The sequence below is a fragment of the Anastrepha obliqua genome, chromosome 4 (assembly GCF_027943255.1).
Source record: "Anastrepha obliqua isolate idAnaObli1 chromosome 4, idAnaObli1_1.0, whole genome shotgun sequence".
Classification (NCBI taxonomy): Eukaryota; Metazoa; Arthropoda; class Insecta; order Diptera; family Tephritidae; genus Anastrepha; species Anastrepha obliqua.
The window spans coordinates 59,102,988-59,127,465 of NC_072895.1; positions in this window are offsets into that span (position 1 = coordinate 59,102,988).

Below are 24,478 nucleotides of genomic sequence, written 5' to 3' on the forward strand. Positions count from 1 at the left end.
AGGAGACTGCTGATAATCTCATGGATTCGATTGGTTTAGGATATGTTGGCATTGGGAGAAATTTATTACAGGCGGATTTGCACATTTCTCACACCGTTACTGTGATCAACCTTCTTTGGGTCTCTACTTACTCGCACATACTTGCCTGACTAAGATTTCTATGGGCATGACTATTCTTTTATTCCTTCCAGAAATGAAATTTTCAATTTAGATGCATTCATATTTGTTTACTTGTTTGTTTGTATTTGTAGTGGATTTAATGTGTTTCCGAATATTTGGATTTTGTTGGCATTACATGTAGTAATTTGTTACTCTTTGTTGTTGTTTATCTATCATACAAAGTATTACATTTACGGATCATTTATTACACCACTGTAGGGCACTAACGACTACGGGGCAAGTTGAGAATGGGCGTATCTGGCTATGTAATGAAATATGATATAATTCGCTGGATGCTTTTGTTCGGAATTTCGCGAGTAATCCAATAAAAGTAAATAATAACACTTTATTATGGAAAGATTCTGTGTTCATACAGACATAAATAAAGCTTTTCAGTAAGAGCGCTTCAATTTTTTTTTGAATAAAACACAAACGGTTTGACTTTTTTAACTAATTTTTTTTTATTATCGAGTTTGAACATATACATTTAAGTATGAAATTCGATTTCTTTTGCATGACCACCGCGTGCATGTTTTACGAAGTCCAATCGTTGAACCCAATTTTCGACCACTCTTTTGCATAAATCGGCCGAAATTCCAGCAATTTCGCGTTCAATATTGGCTCTGAGCTCACAAATCGTCGCCGGCTTGTTACTGTAGACCAATGACTTCACATAACCCGAAAGAAAATAGTCTAGAGGCGTCAAATCACATGAGCGCGGCGGCCATTCGACCGGTCCATTTCTGGAAATAATGCGCTCATCGAACTTACTCTTCAACAAATCAATTGTAGCGTGTGCTGTGTGGCTTGTGGCCCCGTCCTGTTGAAACCACATGTCGTCTAAGTCCATACCATTCAATTGCGGCCAAAAATAATCGTTTATCATGTCGCGGTATCGATTTGCATTCACAGTAACGTGGCGATCGTTCTCGTCAACGAAAAATATGGGCCAATTACGCCGCCGGCTTGTAAACCGCACCAAACAGTGATTTTTTCGGGATGCAACGGTGCCTCATGAATCACGTGTGAATTGCTTTTTGCCCAGTAACGCATATTTTGCTTGTTGACAAAGCCATTGAGCCAAAAGTGAGCTTCATCACTGAAGATGATTTTTTGGAAAATTTATAAATTTTCATAAAAAATTTGCACGATTTGCAATCGTTGCTCAAGTGTGTAGCGTTCCATGATGAAATGTATACTAATGACGTTTATAAATGACAAGCGAAAAATAAAAAATATTGCGTTGTTCGCCCTCCCTATCGGAAAAAAGTTGAAGCGCACCTATTGAAAAACGCTGTATTTGTATATTTTATAGCTAACAGTGATTTACTCGCATGATGTCAGCAAAGTACCAGCAAAATACCTACGTACATTTGGTTGGTCATATCAGGGGGTTGACGAAATACTTGTTCTGATGTACTAATATTAAGAAAATAAATTTGTTTTCGTTTGGAAATATTTTCGTTATAGTTTGTGTAAAATTTCTTTGCATTATCCGGATTGGTTTCAGAGTTACGATTGTGTTTTTTTGGTCAACTAAAAGTGATCTCTGCGAATTTTACAATGTCCTATTCGGCCGCTGTTGACCAATGAGTTGGTGCGTGACTACCATTCGGAAGTGCAAAGGCTCGTATCTCCGTGCATGAAACACAAAATGATAAAAGCAAAAAGTTTCCACAAGTTTTTTCTAATAGCGGTCGTTCCTCGGTTGACAATGGCTAACCTCCGTTTCTACCATGAAACACTCCTCATAAAAAAACCATCTGCTGTTCGCAGGCAGCATGAAATTGCAGGTCGCTCCATTTGTGGGACATCAAAAAGACGCACAACGCAAATAGAGAGAAGAGCTCGGCTAAATACGCAATAAAGGGTGTAAGCTTTATTACATTTATATGGTATATTAATAATAAATTCTATTGCTCTTAGATGTTGCATAGAATTTTCTGTTTTTTAATAATTAAATTTATGTTGAAAAAAATTGAGGACGTTAAAGAAGAGTTTAAGTGACCAAGCTTTGTGAGAGAAAGACGATTGCAAAAATTAGTAACAAAATCAAGAAAGCAGAAAAAGTGTTGAAGAAATATTGCATTCAATCAGCCTAAGAACACCAACAATGAACTACACCGCAAGGAAACGTTGTAAGATGTGAGACTCAAGTGTCATCACTTGCCTAATATGGACCCTGTTAATATTGGTATATCATATGAATCCATACAAATAATTTTGAGGGACTATTTGAGCCGTAATGCCTCTCATCTCGTTTGAATCCAAAAAACTCAGTCTCTTTCAAAAAGGACGTTGTGTTACCAACTGCAAAGAGAGGTTTCTGACTTCGAGGCGGTCATGACGCGCATCATAACGGCAGACGATACATAAAGTATTTCGCTCTTATCATCCATTTTATGTTGAGTTTCACAGATTATCTTAATTTTACCTCTTGTAATTCAAGAGGACTTGAATAGATTAATCGGGTTCCTAGATGTCTTGATCTAGATTTTGCTATGCCAAAGGCTCTGTTTAACTCACTTATTGAGTTTTATTTGTCAAATAAACTATATATTTAACTTTAGTTCTTGAGTTTTTGCTATTTTTTTTTTGCTAGTCAGTAAGATTGTTACCATTGACTTCAATTAAGAAATATCGTGCTAAAAGTAAGAGATTATTGAAAATATCGCGCCAAAGTCGATCAAAAACTAAAGCCATGTGGAATTCCTTCCAATCGCCCAAGCTACTAGCAAGGTGTATTATTTGGGGATTATAAGCCGTAGCCGAATGGGTTGGTGTGTGACTACCATTCGGAGTTCAGAGTACGTTGGTTCAAATCTCCGTGAAACACCAAAATGAAGGAAAAATTGTTTCTAATAGCGGTTGCCCATGAAATATACATATAAATAATTCGCCACTTCCCTCCTAGTAAAAAAAAAACTAAAAAAGATGCCACCTTAGATATTGGTTTGTGACGAGAAGAGATATCCAATGCTAATTTTTGAATTCACTGGACGCTGATTTGGAAAACAAATTTAAAACTATTTCGAGAATCGGACAAACGGTTGGAGAGAAAATACTCTGTATGAAACGAATATAATAAGTAAATAAGGATTGAAATTTTATAAAATAGTAACTTTTTATAGCAATACCATATATTGACGTTGAGCACAACTATCCGCTCCGTTAATGCTAAGAACGGCGTATGCAAGAACTTCGCCACGAAACGAAATCGTAGAAAATGCGATAAGTGTGTATTGACAGATTTGCTTTTCTCTAGCAGAAAGAGACAGAGTGATGGTTTTAACAGTACACGTGCTCAATATCTTACGAGTTACCATTTTAATAGGCTTACTACATGCGAAATAATGCGGCAATCCACCCTGGCGTATGTATATAAGTCGGATAGTACTGATCACCTAGACCCAACTCATGGTACTCCTATGCCACATGACAGTGTACTCGTACTGGCGTACTGGCTAATAGAGAAAAAGTGGCGTGGTAGCAGTATTGGAATTTGTAGTGACAGGCAAGCTGCACTGAAAGCCCTTGCGGTAAGAATGTAAGACAAAACTGAATAGTGTTGAAAAACACAACAAAGTTAGTCTTATTTGGGTGTCTGGACATTGTGGTATTACAGGGAACGAGTTAGCTGATAAATTGGCTAATGAAGGCTCCTCAACTATGCCACTAGGCCCTGAACCCTTTCTAGGTGTCAATTCCGCATCGATTCAACTGTGGATTGACGACTTCATGAGGTCTACCCATAGAGGACGTTGGTCTGAGTTGAACTCGTGCAGAGTAGCCAAGTGCTTTGTGCAAGAACCAAACAGGAAAATATCGACCTTTCTCCTAAAACTCAGCAGAAAGGACCTGAGAGTATTGGTGAGTGTAGTCACAGGGCACAACGTCTCTGGTCAGCTTATGGCTGCCATAGCCTGATATGCCTCTCCTGTCTTGAGAATGACGACACTGCATAGCATTTTCTCTGTAGCTGTCAGGCGTTTTCCAGAATCAGACTTAGGATATTAGGCTGCGATATACTGAGTATGGATAAAGTTCATACTCTTCCTCTTCCGGATCTCTTAAGATTCATCATTGAATCCAAGAGATTTGTGTAAGAGTGACCTCAAACTTATTTATGCGTCTTATCACCCACTCTTTATCTTTGCTATCTCTTTTCTTTCTACTGAAATGTTATCCGGGTGTAGTATGATACAATGGTCTCCAGACTGAGTGCTTGGACTTGTCCAACCCCCCACAAATCTATTCTAATCTAATCTAATCTATGAGTAGGGTAAAGTTCCAAGCAGCTCACATGAACTAAGGATGGATAGCAGTCTTAAGCTTAGTGATCCCAGCCAAAATATGGAGCGGTCGAATCATCAGAAAATTTAAAATTATATACCATATAAAATTTGAGTTGAGATTCTTAAACAATCTAAATATATAATTTTTAAAATCATGTTTCTACATTTCACGGTGCTCTACTATGTATTGTTGAACACACACACGCCGCAGCTCAGTAAGTGTTTGATTGATTTCCATCAATTGGTCTCGAGTTCGATTTCAGAAAACATATTATGAAAGGAAAAGTTTAGCAATCGTCTTGGCACCTAATGGTAAGCCTGGAAGAGCCTGTCATAGGAACCAGTTTTCATCGCTAGTGGCATAAAATGTTAATGAGAAATTTCGCTGATAGTTCTGTTGACAGGTGGCAACTTGGGTACGGATGAAGAGTATGTATGTAGGTAAAATAGAGGACTTCTCATAGCGAATCGGGAACGAAGACTGCTAAGATATCTGCTGGCCAACAACGTCATAGTGACACTTGTTTGGGATGTGCGCGGTGCTAGTTATTCGCCTCAACGCCAATTTGAAGCAAAACCGACCTAATTCGGCGAGGAAGAAAGTACTCTACTGACATAATAATGTCGCAACAGCAAAATTGTTTGAATTAGTTTACTAACTTCTGCTTGTTCACCTGTGCAAATTCACCAGACATCTTGTGACTATTTTCTATTTCCAAATATCACGAAATGGTTCGGCAATAAGTGATTTATTTGAGGCCTATTTTGAGTGCTTCGAGAAATCGAGGAATCGCATTGCTGGAGAATATCAAAAAATTGGAGGAATGCTGAATGAAATGAACAGGTAAAATGGTCTATGCAAAAAACAAAAAAATGGCCGAATAGTTGTTTTCATTTATTAAATCAGCCGGATTAATTACTATCAGAATGATATTTATATTTTAGATTATACTCGATATGGAGCACCAAAAGAGCACAAAGATGTTGGGTGTACACTAGTCATTTTATCCAGGTGAAGTTTAATAAAATATACTTAAAATGTTATTCATTTATGTAGATTTAAGATTTAACTGGATTTTTGGGAGCACTATTACAATATAAAGTGCTATATTGTATTTAAAAATACAAAATCATAATAAACAGCAAGAAGAAGCATTTCCGTTATAAAAAAACCATTCCATCTCCTCATTCCAACCATTGTCTGATGAACGCATTAACGCATCCATTCAGTTTATGACCTCCATAAAGCGCTTAACTTTATAGCAGCGTAATTATCATTTCAATACGATAATTAAGAAGAAGAAGATTCAGAACGCCGGGTGGTGAACTAAAACATTTAGTTATAAACAGAGTATAAAAGTATATAAAAAGGAAATATAGAGTTAAAAAAAACATGAAGTGACTATAAATGGCAATGGCTGTTGATGGAAAAGACTAAACGTACAAACAATATACAGGCTCGATGTGAAATATAAGTATGTAGATATATACATATTTCGAAGAAAAGTTTTCAGCCATAATAACAAGTATTAATGGACTTTCAAAAACCATAAAAATTTAATCTTCCATACCTGCATGAGAATTGAGAATAAAAAAAAACCTGAATTTCTACATAACCCGCATATAGTGAATGACAAAATGAAGATACAGCTATTCGTAGTGAATGAATTCTTTGTTGTTGGTTAGTTGTTGGAAGTCGAATAAATCGAAATGGTATACATTCATACATACAAGTATATATATGTATGTTTATGATGATTATAATAACTCGAAATTATGAGAATTTATAATCTTACTCGTGAATATGGCTCGGCATAAATAACTTCATATGATTTCATGACCCTTATATGCACATACATACATACATATGTATAAGTATATAATTAGGGATATCTGAATCACGTGGCGATTGAGGCAAATTCATCCTGGCCTTTAACGCAGCCACAAAATAGTAAGAAGCTTAGAATTGAAATTGGCAAAATCAAGACGCGTCTACATTAGGTAGGCTGGCTTGTAAGTATAGGAAACAAATTTGGAAATGCACAACTACTGATAAGTCTGATGGAACGAAGAAAGGTTAATGATATTACTTGTAAGATATTATACCCGAGGTTACTCGCATACTATAAAAAAACCTATAAAAATAATACAATATTATAATATAAGTATAAGATGGCTACTATTTTTGACTGCTTTTGTTCAGAAATATGTTTGAAGACAGTTGCCACCTTTTCAAGTTATCTTAAAAAGAAAAGAAAAATATTACATTACGGGTATTAAAAGAATGGGTATTCAGAAATGTTTTTTAAAGTTAACTAAAAGGTTATAGAGGATGGTTCCATATGTAGAAGTCTATGCAAGTGGGAAAAGTTACTGATCGCCATTCACTTGGGAGTGGCCAGGACGATTCTTCTGCATATAGTTCAAGCAGCTCACAACTCCCGGAATTAGCTCAAGTATCCTCTGGGTAGGTTCCGAACACCCGTTCGATTATGAGCTAACTTGAGAAGGTGAAGCTTTCCAGGATAGCTGGTTGTGCGCTGGGCTTGGGGGCAGCCACTTAAAAATCACCCCTAATGAAAACATGCACAAAGCCTCGGATGAGAACTTCCAACACTGATGACGACCCATGCAAATGAACTAAGGACTACGATTTGAGGGCATGCACCTGGAATGTCCGGTCCCTTAATGGGGAAGGTGCCTCTGCCCGGCTGTCCGATGTCGCCGTGAGAGTAAAGACTGACATCACTGCCAATCAATAGATGCGATGGACGGGGCAAGGCAAGAAAACCATAGGACCTTGCGACGTCTACTACAGCTGCCACGTAAAGGAGCGCAAGTTCGGTGTCGGCCAAGTACTGTCGTTAACTTCGGTGGACGAGCGTCTCGAAATAATCCGCATTAAAACGCGATTTTTTAAGATCTCGCTCATTTGTGCCCCCGCCCCGATGGAAGAGAAGAACGATACAAAACAAGTTTAGTAGAGACATAAAATGGAATGTAACAGTCCAATGAATATTTTCACGCTGAGTCTGAATATTTGAGATGATCTCCACAAATTATTAAAAAAGACAAAGAAAATTGTGTATCTCAAAAAGTCGAGTAAATAGACAGATTTTTACTTGGGCTTTTGAACTGGATTTCGTGTGCCAAATCGTTGAATATGTTGCAGAAAGCCTATGGCGAGCTATGCTAATGTTTTATCAAACACATGGGTCTACGAGTGGTATAAGGCTTTTTCAGAGTCGTGCATTTCAGAAGTCGTGGAAGATTTGTCTCGATCTGGTCGCCCATCAACGACTTCACCGGATGGAAACGTAGATAAAGTCAAGAAAATGGTGCTGAAAAACCATGATTTAAGTTTAAGGGAGGTAGCTCGTGACCTTAGCGTGTCTCACGAATCAATTCGCAATGAGACGCGTGGCTGCTCAACTCGTTCCAAGAGAGTTGAATTTCTTTAACAAATTCATCGGAAGAAGGTGGTTGAAGACATGATTGAGCAAGTGAAATCGGACCCAACGTTTATCCAACAGGTGGCTCAATGGCGATACACACATGAGCCGAAACAAAAAACCATGTCAAAGTCGGTCAAAAGTTAAAGTCATGCTACTCGTTTTCTTTGATTATCATGGTGTTGTGCACTCGGAATCTCGGAAATCGTTCCAAATGGTTCTATGGTAAAAAAGAATATTATTTGGAAGTTATGAGACGTTTGAGAGGGAATCTGTGTAGGAAACAGCCAAATTTGTGGAAAGAAAACTCATGGATCTTGCACCAGGATAATGCACCGTCTTACAAGGCTCATATTTTGAACACTTTTTGGATAAAAAACTCGACAAATATCATCGAACGACCGGATTTAACCTGTGACTTTTTCCTTTTCCCAAAACTTAGATTGCCACTCCGCGGACGCCGCTTTGAGTCGAAAGAGGCCATTAAAGAGAACTCGCAGAGGGAGCTGAAAATATCTCTTCGAACGCGTTTAAAAGGTGCTTTGATGACTGGACTAATCGTTGGCATATGTGTATTGCTTCGAATGGAGCCTATTTTGAAGGCGACAAAAGAAGTTTTGATGATTAAACAATTATTTTGCGTTTTATGGAACAATTTTTGGTACTTTTTTGAAAGGAATGTTCTACATTCTGTGCCAATGACAATGCAGATCTGGCGAAAAATTTATGTCACACTTCGGTCTGAAAATCGAACTAAGTGAAGGGTAAATTTTTTTTCACGGTAGCAAATGGGTTCATTTACTGAATTCCCAGGCCCTGAAATTTTGGCTATGTGTGGCTAGATACTACCCGGTGGTAGACAATCAATTTTACATATTTCTCATTAAAACAATATTGTCTTAGTAGAGCATTTGCAATTCCAGCTGTAATTACCAAAAATACGAATACAAAACTAGTATTCGCACGCTCTTCTTCTACTTATTTATAATATGCGTCTCGCTAGTAAATTCTCCACAACATGCCATAAACTTAATAAATGTGCTGAATTTCAATATTTATGACTTTATTTTCCCACAAAGCGGCACATCTATTCAATAAACATTTGCCTTTGACATTAACTAGCCGAAACAGGCAACGAACGAATGCTTCAATGAGCACCAACGCCTCTCACCGACTACCCAACGTGGCACTCTATTCAAGCCACTACCTATTCATCTACAAGGAACCAGCTCACCTCACTGCTGTGGCACCTTATTGTTGTTACTTTTGTTAGTGCTGTTATGTCGCCTGTAATACAGAGCATTTGTACATTCCATTGTATGGGCGCAAGGAGTACTACAGTGAGTCCCATGTACTACTGCTAGTGAGCCTTAACTTATTCCTCAACCAACCCACTTCGCTCCAATCGACTATTCAGCGGCCCAATTAAAAGCGTGGAATGACGGTGACATTTGTTAATGTTGCCTCGAAGCACGTGAATATAAATCAAGGAGATTAATCGAACATGGCTCAATTGCCATACCGACATGGCAGTGAAATGCTACAACGAAACCAACAAACAGCGTAATTCTTGTTGTTATTATTGGTGTTGCAATAGTTGGTAGAAAATTCGATCATGCTACATATGGGACTGCTTTGCTAAGTTGCTTATGGAGCTCACTAAAGTGACAGTTGGCATTAAATCGCAACTTCACGAGTTGCCAACTCACCAACGAAAGGCAAAAAAATAGTAATAAATCAAGGGGGAAAAAATATTTAGTTCGCTTGGTAGTCTGCTTGCTTCAGTCATCGTGCGATTCCACCCATAGCTCTTGGGTGCTATTATTATGGTTGTTACAATTGTTTGACTTGTTGTTGCCACATTAACAGTGTTATGGTTGTTGCATTGCTCTTCGCCTTTTATTCCCCATTTTATTGTCAATTGATTTACTTACTCGGCAAAGTTTTATTTGGACGGTGGAGTGGTGTGAGGTGTTGCTATACTCGTAATGGACTGTCAAATACTTTTCGTTCTAGTTTTAAGAGGGGTGTGATTCTTATAGTTTGTGTAGCAGCGCTAAGGGCGAAATTTGTTAAAATAATTTTTCTTTGAAGTAAAGTGGTAAAATTAAGAACTAAATTAGATGAGCAAGTTTTAGTTAAAAAGCATATGGCAAGAAGAAGTTGAACAAAAATAAACTGAAAATATTTTACGAACTTCTCAAACCCAGCGTACGTTGCCACCATTGAAAATTTTTGTTGTTGAATGGCACTAAATTTTCTAATGGTATTCAAAGTCTGGCCTCATTCAAAATAGCGCATGAGAGCTCGTGTTTTGGAAGCTTTCTTATTGGAAATGAAAAAATTCTAAGTTCCACACCTAAATATTTTATGAAGCAACGCCACCTGGCTCTAAATTCCCTTGAAGAGATGTACCTAGTTCGGAAGTAGTGAGTTTCCTTGCAGTGAGATTAAATAGCAACATATTCAAAGAGACATATCATTTAGTTTTCAAATACCAAATGCTTTGCTATAACGCGTAGGAAAATGTGCCAATTTACGATGGCTAAAAATAATATTTTTCACGATACTCCTCATAAATTTGTTCAATGGTCAAAATAATTAAAACTTATTTTTGAATTGTTTGTTTAGATTTTATATTTTACACAGTAAAATAGCAATGGAAATAGCTTTAGGTATCATTCTCCTTGGAAGTCAATACCCTGCTGCATTCGCATGAAGCAATTTTCAAAGTACTTCTGCCCCTTAGAATTGGATACCTCCAAAACGAGCTGTTTAAATATGGATGGATGACTCATTAAATCGGTATTTTGAGTGCTTATAAACTCCTTTCTGTGGGCCAATACGAGAGAGAGCTCGCATTGTCGTGGTGTTGGATTACTCGTATTCGGCGGTAAGTTTTCCGTGATTGAATTTCTTCAACATTAGTTTCCACCAATGGACACGAGACCGACTCATTTTTTGAGCAAATGTCAAATTATGCGGTATCCAACGAGAACAAATATTCTTCACGACCAAATGTTCATGGAGTGGTTATTTCATGCTAGTGCCACTAATGCCCAAGGATGCTTCTATCTCGCGATACATCACATGACGATCTGGCGTTATCGTTGGCATGCTGATCCGGGCATAAAAACCGATTTCACAAAATTTATCCTGCAAGAATGGACGGCCACGTAGGAACTAATTGTGCCAACATTTCACAGCGGCTAAGTATGGTGCTTCAACGCCAAAAGTCGCAGTAAAGAAGTGAATTGATCAATGTTATTTTGACTCTTGTCGATGATCCACATGAAAAATCATCGCACGAATATTTATACGAGTAACCGTCTTTGGGGCGAGATTTCAATTTTTTCAACTCACTGAAAAAAGAACAATTAAAGCTTGTAAGTAAAAACGTTATAGGTAAGTTTATGCTAAAAAATACCAAAGTTTTCGATGAAAATATCTAATTACAGCTCATCATGCGTATTGTTGCAAAGGTGCCAAATATAAAAGGTAGCTCTCATATTTACCAGTTCATCAACTCTTTGAAAATTAGCATTGAATTCCCATGGAAAATTGCACTTTTCTGTAAATGTGGCATCAACTGTTTATAGAGAGACATAAATTAATAGCCTCTTCTAACTCCTCCGTTGTCGTCACGGATGTAATAAAATAAAATGGGAAATAAATAAATACAGAATAGGTGCCTCATTTTTTTGGCTGTTCAAAAAATTTAGGGGCAACAACAAAAAAATTTTTGAAGTGAAACTTCTTTAGCGGCGGTCTGATATTTGAGCGAGAATGGAGAGTGAATTGAAAAAAATGTAACGTTTAGAGATTTCGTTACGCGACAGAGAAAAAGAGATACAACGTAGAGAGAAGGAGAAAGAGAGCTATACAAAGCTAGACATAGGCTTCGTTGTAAGACAGAGTATACCTACAGATATATAACATAGAGAGAAAGAGAAGGAGAGCTATACATCATATACATCAGTTTAGGCTATCAATCGGACGATGCACATAAACAATCCCGCTTAACAACAACAAAACGATTAACGCTAAACGATCACATTTATCATTAGTTTGTGCTTGTGCGACGACCATTCACAAATCTCAGGGAAGCACGTATTCTGAAGTTGTTTAAGATTATGATAAAAAACATTCGCAATCATTAGTTTACGTTGCTTTATCACGAGTCACTTGTATTGAAGGCTTGTGGATTATAACGAACGGAAATGATTTTAGATTCTACCATGGTCGACGAGCATCAGTCAGTATGTCTCATTTACAAGATGAATTCCGGAGACTATCGTTAAATAGACTGGAAACTGTGGATAAACAAATAATCGATTTCATGACTCGGAGAAGAGGGCTATTTGTATATACTCTTAATTGCCAGAGCCTACGAGCACATTCCGCAGATTTAACAGACTCTGTCATCCGCAAATCGAGTATAGTACTTTTGTCCGAAACTTGGTTAAACGATAACGAGGATATTAGTATACCAAATTTCAATTGCGCCATCAAATATAGGCGACTAAATGTTAGAGCTGGCGGTGTGGCAATCTACCACAATCAAGATGATTGCGTAAATATCGTCACACCAAACATGGAAATGACTGCAAGGCAGTCTCAGTCATATTCATCAACAGTCACACCAGTTGGCGATGTTTGCATTGCAGAATGTCAAACGCTGAATGGAAAAGCTATTGTCATAGCCAAAATCCAAATCTTGATGACATAATATATTTCATTCACCGCTCACTGGTTTACAGCCACGCAGGTGCAAATGCACTTGGAAGAGGCGAAGACAAAATTCCATTGATTCTCGGGGGAGATTTCAACGTAAATTTCGGATCCAATGATTCTTTGCCGTTGATTCAATTTCTTCGAGAAACATTCGGTTTGCAGATAAACAATAACCCTAAAGAATCAACAACAAAATCCGGCACTACACTAGATGCAATTTTCACACGAAGAAAATATTGAATCACGTATATATATTTTATATTTAAGCTATCACAAACCAATTATATTAGTATTACCAATTGAAGCACACACAGATGATATATTAGCATAATGCATACATATATAGTTAATAAAATCGAATTTTGGTTACACAAATTTTATACTGTTGTATTTCTTTTGAAATTATCCCTGTCTCCTTCTCTTCCTCTCTCGCTCTTTCTCTCTCTCTCTCTTATTCACACTCATTCACACACAGAAGTTTCACTTCTCCCACGTGTACGATGCTGCACATGATTTTTTTTTTACATTTTTTTGGACTGCTGCCACTTATAGCCGTATCTTCTTGTCTTTTCTGCGCCCAGTCAGCGGGCACACCAAGGCACCTTCTCCCTGAATGTAACCCTTTAGCGCAGAGAAGGTTGACATATTTCGGTCAGGTGCACCCAGCAGAAAGGCATATATGTTCAGCCCAACCCAGCTATTTATTAAGTTTAATAAGGGAACTGGGTTTAGATGAGATACTGCGTTGAGTAGAGGACGCAAGCGACCATGAGGTTGAAATGCAAACCTCAAATACATCTATGTTTTCTATTCTATAAGTATACTCTTATCTATGTTATGTTCAATACATTTGTAAAAGTAATGTATGCCGTTGGCAATTAATGTCTGTATGTAATTCATACCTCACCCCCTACTTCCATGTAGTGCCACCACTGCTAATTAAATTTAAATTTACTGTCAATTACTGATGGCTCACAATTGTTCATTGTTCACAAACGCTTTCGATGAAAGCAATTGCTATATATGCATGTACATAAATACATAAATATACCTATATTTTTATTCACATATGTATGGATGTGTGTGTGTATGTATATATGTACTTGCGCTTGTATGTGGTGCTGTCAGTTGTGCTCTAATTACATTAGTTGCTTTCAATTAAATAATCATGAGTCTCATTAGAGGAAAAATTGAATTTCCGCTTGAACTTTCTTGTAAACGACAACACACACACACGCGCGCTCGCGCACAAATGACGGTTGAAAATTGACGAAAATGGTTTTTCGAGGTTTCCAAAAAGTGAGGGTATTGTTTTTTCTGTTATTTTTTGTCTCTTATTGCAAAGCTAATTAATACAGTTATTACGACAATCAACCGGGGATGTACAAACACATGCAGGCACTCGTATAGGGAGTGTTCAAAGTACTACATATACCGTACATACCGTGAGCATTGTATGTGGCTGTGAAGTATTTGTTTACTTTACTGTTACTTTCCCATTGTTCTGCCGTTGATTTGCGTGTTTGCGCTGCCATGACGGAACTTAATAAAAAGAAAACTCCATTAATTTTCCAACACCCACATAACAATCATTAGGCAAGCTACTCATACTATCCTACTCTTTCTTACATACATACATACACATGAGTATACTTACGTAAATGCATGTGAGTATTTCTTTTTCGATTGTTTTTCCATAATTATGAGCGCTTTTCTTTATTACTTTTTCAAATGTAATTTATTTCCCCATAATATAAAAATGGCTGGCGTACCCGTAAGAAGCAGAGTCCTTAAATTTGTCTCTAGTGCTATATATTTAAGTATTTAAGTGTACTAATACACATCTTTCTATGTACGAGTATACTTGGAGTGCCCCGTTCGTTATTAGCTGTGTGGCTGGGATGGAGTTGCATAAGTGAATAATGATTTTCCGTTTTCCTTTGATTAAAACATGAAAATGTGGAAATTGCTTATTTGGCGGGTAAAGCAAATAAATCTACAATGGCAATACAAACTATTCAGAATTCGTTTTCGTTAATGAGTGCCATAAATGTGCGAGTTAGAAAATCTCAATTCATTTTTATGTGTAAACAAATATAAATTATAATATTTTTTTTTATTTTTTGTTCGCAAACGAGCGAAATTATCGCATACCATAACCGTCTACGCTATGCAGGCACTTGATTCTGTCACAAGCAACACTAGAACTATGGACGACTGCCACAGTTTGCTCAAAGGATGACTGGGTAGTTCGGTTTTCATTTCGGGGTCAATTATCTTTCGGTGAAACGTTGCAAATTTTAGAGTCTATTTATACGTAAAAATAATGGACTGCATATTTCAGAACGTCATATACTTATATGATACACAATAAAAGAAAAAGTGTTCTCTAATAGCGGTCGCCCCTCGGCAGGCAATGGCAAACCTCTGAGTGTATTTCTGCCATGAAAAAGCTCCTCATAAAAATATCTGCCGTTCGGAGTCAGCTTGAAACTGTAGGTCCCTCCATTTGTGAAACAACCCCAAGATGCACGCCACAAATAGAAGGAGGAGCTCAGCCAAACGCCCCAAAAAGGGTATAAGCGATAATTATATATAGATATTTTATATATTATTTAGACCTTTCTATTTTTGAGTACTATGGGTATTTTCAGTCTTAGTTTTTATATCATATTAAAAGTATTGAATATTTTTTGTTATGTTTAAAGCTGACAATATTTTAAGTAACTTATATTGAGTTATTTGGTATTATTATTGTAAAGGGGGTGATTTTGTTTCGGCCAAACTTTATATATTCGTATATATACGGTATATATACAAATAGTATTTAAATGATTTTTTTTTGAATTACTAGCGGACCTGACAGACTTCGTTCTGTCAAATAGATTTTTAATGTAGCAGTTTATATTTCCACCTTAAGACGTTTTTACTCTGCTGACCTTACACCCCGCTCTATCTTCATGGTGACGGTTCTGTTAAGGAAAATTAAAGAAAAGGGTCAGCTCGGGTGACCTAAGTATCTTCGCTTCCACGAACTTTGGCCACCCTTTTGGGACCCACTAAAACCTCGACTGGGATGTTTGCCAGAGGGCTTCAAACTAAGAGGGGAACTTAAGGTTCAAACCTGATTGAAAAATAATCTAAAGGGATAGTGGGAACCTAAAGGTGACAAATATTTATAAAGTGGGTGCTTCAATGACAAAACATGCAGATAATTAATTATTTATTGTTATTATTATTAACAAGGGGTTAATAACCCATTGATCTTTCCGACGATGTAAAACAATATCACGGAATTCCAAGTTTTTTCCAACTACAACGATGGCAACTCCATCAATAGTTGGTGCGTTAAAACGTCGTGCATGTTGGCCAACAGGTGTTTTACTAGCTCAGATTGCAATTTTGTGATTATCAGATGGCATCAGATCCAGTGCAGTTTTAAACAACATAATCAATTGATTGTGCACATGAAATAAATTTGCAGGAATTTGTAATTGCTATCTGACACTGGTAACAGTGAACCTGCCTTTGGCTTTGTATCTGTAAATTAAAAAATATGATTTGACCAAATATAAATAATATTTGTTCCTAAAAAGTATATCTGTCTACTAATTTGAATAACCAAATAATAATTGGTATGCTTTATGCTTAGATATGTCAATATGTCATAATTAGTTGAAACTAATATCCATCATCAAATAATTATATTGTGTTTCAAAATAATATAAGTGTTGCTAGTACCGAATCACCAAATAATAATATATTATGACTAAGTAATATATTTTTTGGGGATTAGGGAATTGAAGGTTAATGATACATCTTTACTTAGTTAACAGGAAATTTTGTTCACTAAAATAATATTGATTAACTGCTATAATTTATACCTTAAAAGTTGGCATGAAATTTTCCCGAACTATGTTTGTTGCCCAAAATGACATCATTTGAAAGCAAGTGTTATATTGTTGGATATTTGACAAAAAGTGTATGGAATCTGGTCCTATTCCTGAAACCAATGAGTACAATGGCTCTGGTGGTGGATCCAATGGTATCAATTTCACTTTCCCCTTTGCGCAACAGAATCCATTGGCTTCATTTTTGTATTGCAATGCCTTATAATGAGAGCAAACCAATAGTAACACATTGGTAGTTACTGTAGTCAATTGACAAATCGTAATTGAAAGCAGCTCGATTCAAACTTGCGTGATTATTAGTTGAATCTCTCGCTCTCGCACCCCCGCGTTCGTGATATACGAATTCTTTCACGTTCATTTCGGTCGTCACTTTTGTGCAGTATGATTATATCGGTAATTAGTTTGATTTGTAGCATTTCGGGTTCTTCTACCTAAATTACTTCGTTTTATAGGAGGCATATCGAATATACTTACCTAAATTATGTCACATGCAATAATTATTAATCACTGGTATTAAAACGCTTTGCACAAAACACGATATAAAACAATCAAAATTTATTATTAAAGATAATAAATGCTTTTTAACGCGGATTGTTTGACAGATGCAACGACGTGAAAACTGATGAAATTTATGTCGTATGTCGTATTATGTCGGAACACGTTTTCCACAACACTTCAAAACAAGTGTTTGTGAAAAGACATAGTCACAAGTAGTTGTTAAAATGGCAATTAAAACTTTTTCACTTCATCTTACCCCGAGAATGGGCGCCCTCGTATGGGTATAGGACCAAAGCTTGCGAAAAAAGGCACTTTCGTTTTACTTTAAATGGGTTTTGAGATATCGATCACCACTTGGGGGCTCATTATAATGGGAATTTTTCTTAAGCGTTTTTACTGGAGTTGTAATACGAGCGAAGACAGAAGCGACCAGAGCATACGAAAGCTTATGCTTTGATGTGGTGGTTATTCTAGGGCTGCGATAAGAGCTTAGATCTTAGTAACATTTTAGTTTGAAGGTGAAGCAAATCGAAAAGAAATTAGTGACACTGAAGAAATGTTGTTGTTGTCTTCGAATACAATTTATCATTCAGCCAGCAACATTTTCCCACACCCGGTAAATAAAGGAAGGCAGAAATTCAGTTAGCTTCATAATCTATGGAAACTTTAAAACTGTGTCCGGTCTGATATTTGATTAAAAATTGAAGGAAAACTTCGAAAAAGGTAATACCTATTTCACTTAAAAAAGCCTATGTACCACATATTTATATACGGGATACCCGTTTATAAATTTCTGTGCTACTGGGTTATTGATTCGTGTGGGGTTTCACAATGGGCCACCACTTAAAACTAACCTAACCTTTTGTGGTCAGTAAAGTGTTGGGAGAGTCCCGGAGATATTTCAGAATAGCCCATTTGAAAATTGTCAAAGCTGTGAAAGCAATGTCTTTCAATCTGAGCTAATAGCTGCAAAAGACGCTGCCTTGGGTTCTAACTTCCACTCACCTGAGATAGTACAGCCTATTCTGATAGTCGAACTATCATTAAATCTCCACAATGCAATACTACTTCCTTCAAAGTATTCATTGAATGTGGGGCTATTCTATATGAGCTGACTAAGGGATGCCCCACGAAGGTTGACTGGGTCTTTGGACAAAGGGACATGTCTAGAATCAATGAAAATAGGACTAAGTCCTTCACCAATCTCGACTGACCTTCCGTTAATATAGTATTTGGTATAATCACCGGGCACTGCCTTATGGGAACACATGGCGAGCGTTGCGATTTCCCTTTTATAATTTCTTTCACAGCTACAGGACCAAGGAGGAAGTGCAGAGCAACGACAACTTTCCCTGTCACCTTCCCGCTCTTCTCTTTTCTCTCTTTAAAACTTCTTTGCATGTCTGCCGACTTAGAATCCGCAGCCTTTCACAATATAGTTCAGTCGAAAGACGGAGTGGGAATTATAAGGGAGCTTAAGCCCAAAAAAAGATCTGCTGTCGGAGGAGGTCTAAAACTGTAGGTCCTTCAATTTGTAGAAAACGCATATCACCCACCTAAGTGTAACTCTCTGCATTATGAACGAGAGTGCCAGCCACCGAAACGTAAGCAGTGGTGTGGGTCTTGTGGTTGCCGAAGTAATGTATTCATCTCTATTAGCTAATAACATCGCCATTCCCAATGTCATACATAATTAATTCAATCTGTGCACTTACACGCTTATCAAACGCCAAGCGGGCACGCAGTCGCCACAATTACTACTCGTGCAGCCCTTCTGCGCCACTGCCATGCATTTCAGTGCCACATCGGACGACTGTAGGTATGTACATATGTATATTGTCATGATTTTTAATTAACTTAAAATTTACTGCGTACCATAAACCCAACGGCGAGAAGGTGGAGAAAGTGTACTAAAGTGGATGAGTTCGTTTGTTGAGTGGCGCATAATTTGATTACCTTATTCTTATCGTACGAATCGCAGTCATGAACTCTCGCACCCATAACACATCCAAGCACACACATTCCCAGGCACACGCACAAGCGTGCGATTATGTTTACAATATAGAGCTGAAGGTGGGTGGATTAGTGCCGTGAAAGGTGCAGGGCAGTTGTTGCCAGATGATAGGGTGGGGCATGATTGTTTGAAAGGGGAGGTGAGAAGGGGTAGTTGACGTTGCTCAACATTTTCACATAGTTTATTTAGCTGAAATTACGGTGCGCTAAAGTATTTTTCGAGTCCGTGCGATGCAATACAGCTCAGTGGGTGCAATTGTATGTGTATGTGTGACCACCACTGATAATAAATGGCTGTGAAAACACCCACGCACTTTGTGAAAGTGGCTGTCGGCGAGGAGTGGCTTGAGTTTTCTGCTGCTTTCCTTTCGCCCCTTTTCACTTTGTGTTGATCCCACCTTGCGATAAGTATGCTCCTTCCTGCTCGCTAGCCTACACTCCCCACACACACCTCGGTACATCTTTAATTTTCTAAGCGCCATATTGTTGCTTGTTTTGTACGCAGGATAATACAACGATTTCCGTTGCATGCCATAAAATCTCCGGCATTTCAATTCCATTCTAATTCTATTCAATTTACGTAACAAGCAGAGTCCCTGCCATTTTCCATGAGCTTATATCAATTTGTTGTTGCGTTTTTTAAGCTAACAAATTTACTACGTAGCTTTTTTTTCTCGGCACTTGTGGTAGCCAGAATTTTATTATTCCATCAACGTTTGCGTAATGGCAATAGGGGATGATGAAAAAAGGAAGAAATAAGCTCTCAGTCATAACTGTGGAGGACTTTGGAAGTCGAGGTATTTATTTGTTAAGGAAGTGAGCTGCCATTGCGGCTACTCCCCGGTGTGTCATCAACAAATTGCCACGGCGCTGCAAACGTTTGCGCAACCCCAGCAAAGCCATTTGAGCGAACACACAACAAATGGTTGTTTCAACAAAAATGACGGCAATAACAACACAAACGGCGTGTGTATGAGTAATGCTAATATTAACGTTGCGTAAATGCGTAGAATCACCACCATGACAGCAAGGATGTGCAAGGATAATGAAAATAATTTCATGAGTTGCCAACGCCTTGTTCACTCACCGGCGGTGGTGTGATAAGGGTGGTGGAAGTGCCGGTGGCCGTGAAAGGCAGATGCTGTTCCTTGCTTTTGCTTTTTATTTGTGCTGCTGAATGATGATAATGTCGCGACTGCTGATGCGCCTGCTGGTGTTGATGGCATTCGCAATTCCACCGCACTTCTCTCTCTCTCTACACTCCGCCTATCTCTACTTTATTATCACTTTCTTGGGTTGCGCTCTTTGCTTGCTTGCGGTGCCATTCCCGTAAAGCTGCTTGTGTGTGTGTTTGTGTGTGTGTCGGTGGTGGTTCTATCATCGTAGCTACCATATTTACCTTTTAATCCTTGTTAAGTGTTTCATTTTGAGCTCTGTGTACTTAGAACAGCGTGGCTGAGTAGCTGAATCGCCGTTAACCTGATTGTTGGTGGTTGAAGGTACTCGAAATTTTAATTGAATTAAGTGACTGGTTAATTGAAAGACATGCGCGTGAATATATTTTGTGCTGATCCTGCTGTTTTGATTAAGCTGATTGTGGTTGCTGTTGTGGTTATTTGTTTTTGTACATATTGCGATGGATGCTGTTGTTCTTCTGCAGCCTTTCCTTCGTGCGAAAATGCCATTTATCAATTAGTAATTTCCGCTTCGCATTTATGTCAAGGATAAAATTGGCTTAGAGCTATGCATGGGAAAATTTTACTCGATAGTCATCTGGGTGTAAAACCACACGAAAGGTGGTTCCTTAATCTATACCTATGTATGTACGTATGTATATTTATTTAAAAGTATAGATACATTTTTCAAAGTGTTTTCAACTTAAGCTACTGAGCAGATTTTAATATTTATTTGACGCTATGTAACAGTGAAAATATGCTTTTTTGAATTAATAAATTTAATACATTTTTTTTATGTTTTTCTTTAACAACAAAAATCATATAACTTGAAGCCTTAAACTTCGTATACAAATTTGAAAGATTTCGAAAAGAGATACTTGAGAACTTCCAACTTTTTATTCAGAATTCACTTTGATTTTTGCCAATTTGTTTTTTGCATACGATGTTGAAAATTTTCTTCCATATAAAACGCATGCTCGGAAGTATTTTATATGGAAGAAAATGCAGTAAAATGCTCGAAACCTCAGCGAAAAAAAACCAGTGAGAGTATTGAGCAACTTGAAACTTGAGCTTTGTTATACTAATATGGAATGTGCTACAAAGCTTCATGCCTTGAATTTTGTACAAAATTTGGAGTTTTGAGTTAATAGTTTTTGTTGTAGAATGCACTACACTTCCATAAAAATATACAAAAAAAAAGTTGAAACTTGGTGATTCGTCGCACTTTTATTTTGAAATGCATCAGACTGTAGTTCGAGTCAAGTACAAAATTAGCAAATTTAAAATTTTGAATTGAGTCTCAAGATCGGGATTTAAGGTGGGCAAATTAGTTTTTCATTGACTGAAGCAAATATTTAATTACCCTTAAATGTTTATTAATTTTTTTATCGAATAAATAATTGTAGTACATTTCTCATTTGAAGTTTCATATGCCATTCAGAAGAATATATTTATATCCAATGGTTTGGTGCGTGATTACCCTTCGGAATTCACAGAGAGAACGTTGGTTCGAATCTCGGTGAAACACCAAAATTAAGAAAAACATTTTTCTAATAGCGGTCGCCCCTTGGCAGTCAATGAAAAACCTCCGAGTGTATTTCTGCCATGAAAAAGCTCCTCATAAAAATATCTGCCCTTCGGAGTCGGCTTGAAACTGTAGGCCCCCCCATTTGTGGCACAACATCAAGACGCACGCCACAAATAGGAGGAGGAGCTCGGCCAAACACCCAAAACGGGTATACGCGCCAATTATATATATACATATATATTATAAAATGTTCGTCATCATCATCATTTGGCGCTACAGTTCTGTGTCAGCTTTGAGCTGCTACATAAAATGTCTTCCTTTGAACCGATCCTTGGCGGATTCCATCCAGTTTTTGACTTTGAGTTTCCTAATGCCATCTTCTATCTTGTCAATCCATCTTCATCTAGGTCTGCCTCTTGCTTTCGTTGCAAATGTTTTAGCGTGAATTACAATTCGTTGAGCTCTCGTGGGGTGCTTTCTCGTGGTATGGCCTAGCCATCTTAGTCTTTGAGCTTTGATGAACCATACAACATTTTCTCCTGATATAAGTTGGTCCAGATGGAACCAAGACATCTAATACACCATTCGCTGTTGTCTTTGACGACACCGAAGATTTGCTTAAACATTTTTCTCTCAAATACTTGGAGTTTATTTTTGTCTTTTTCACTTATTGTCCACGACTCCGATTCGTAGCAAAGAACTGGTCGGACGGCAGATTTATACAACGAAAATTAGCAAAGCCTGTTCAACCGCTTTGATTTAAAATGTTTGATAAGTAAATAGAATGCTCTTATGCTGCTTATATTTTCTCGTCGATTGTGATGCTAACTGCGTTGTCGTGGTTTAGTTTAATACGTGAAAGTGTTCACCGCTTCAAATTCATATATCCCGATTTTGATTGTGCCAGGTGCCATCACATTTTCTCTGGACATCAACATATATTTGGTTTTTTCCTCGTTAACTCCCAATCCAATTATACTGGCTGCCTTTTCTATATCACAAAAAGTATTTGATAGTGCACTAACGTTTTTGCTGACTATCGCAATATCCTCCACGTACGTGTGCGAGTATATTTGTGCAAAAACGCAGAAAACGTTCCCGGAAAAAAGAAAGCGCCGAAGACTACTAGCCACTTTGATGGGATTTTCGTTAGATTGTCACTGGGAAATGTGCGTTCACCTGGAAGAGCCAATAACGAAAAGAATAGTTACGCTACTATTGGCAAAAGCAGGGCTTCACGGGTCGACTGGCACGAAAGAAGTCATTGGCAACAGCATCGCCACAACAATTACGAATTGAGTTTGCTGGGGGGACATATGCTGAACTTAAAATTAGGGGCGTTATATTTTATTCAGCCATGAAACGCAAATAAATGGCGTTAGTTCTGATGGTAGGAACTACGTGCGGTGACCAAAACGTGCAACATTCGACGTAAAAAATGCACTCAGTACGCAGAATATCACAAATTTGGATCAGTCATTTGAAAAGACCAATACAGCACGGGAATCCATTCCTCTTGCACGTTGTAGAGGTGTAATTATGCCAATGCAGAGGCGCTGTGCAGGAATAATAAAGCAAATAGGATTTTCAGCAAAATATTAATTTATACTTTTTCCTTTCGCCCGTATTTTTTATGGTTTGACTATTGAAATAAAAAAATGTATGTTTTTCTTAGATAAAAAGATTGATACATTTTAAATTTATAAAATAAAACATAATATGCAAAACGCCGTAGCCGAATGGGTTGGTGCGTGATTACTATTCGGAATTCACGGAGAGATCGTTGGTTCGAATCTCGGTGAAAGCAAAATTAATAAAAACATTTTTCTAATAGCGGTCGCCCCTCGGCAGGCAATGGCAAACCTCCGAGTGTATTTCTGCCATGAAAAAGCTCCTCATAAAAATATCTGCCGTTCCGAGTCGGCTTGAAATTGTAGGTCCCTCCATTTGTGGAACAACATCAACACGCACACCACAAATAGGAGGAGGAGCTCGGCCAAGCACCTAACAGAAGTGAACGCGCTAATTTTTTTTTTTTTTTGTATGCAAAACATTTGAGTGATTTTATTGAAAAAAAGTTTGAAATGAAGAGAGATGGGCATAGTTCTGAGGTATTTTGAAATGGCTGTTTGTATGTATACTCTTTCCAAAAAATAAGATGATGTAAGATGGGAGAAAGAGTTTGGCGGCACTTGCATTGAAATTTCCATCTTTTGCCCTATCATACACTCTGAGTCATGTAAAATAAAAATTTAAGAGCTAAAATCTAATTACAAGTTGACACCAAATTATTAGGTTGACTATCGGAAGATTTTTAATTTGCGAAAATAACGTCTTACGTCAATCATATATGACACTTGTGAACTAGATAACGGTAGTATACAGACAGATAAGCAATAGAGCGCTTAAAGCAAAAAATAAAGTTTTCCTTCACTCCAAATCATTTTTTTTTATGTAGTAAAAGCTATTCAGGCGGCCGACGTAGACGGAATACCAATTGATGAAAACATTTTTTCTAATAGCAGTCGCCCCTCGGCAGGGGGCATTTCTGTCAATAAAAAGCTTCTCATAAACTGTAGGTCCCTCCATTTGTGTGAAAACATCAAGCCACATACTAAAAATAGAAGAAGAAGCTCGGCCAAACAAGCAACGGAGCGCGTCAATCGCAAAATATACGTTGCCATCACTCCAAATGCGTTTTGTACTTAGTAAA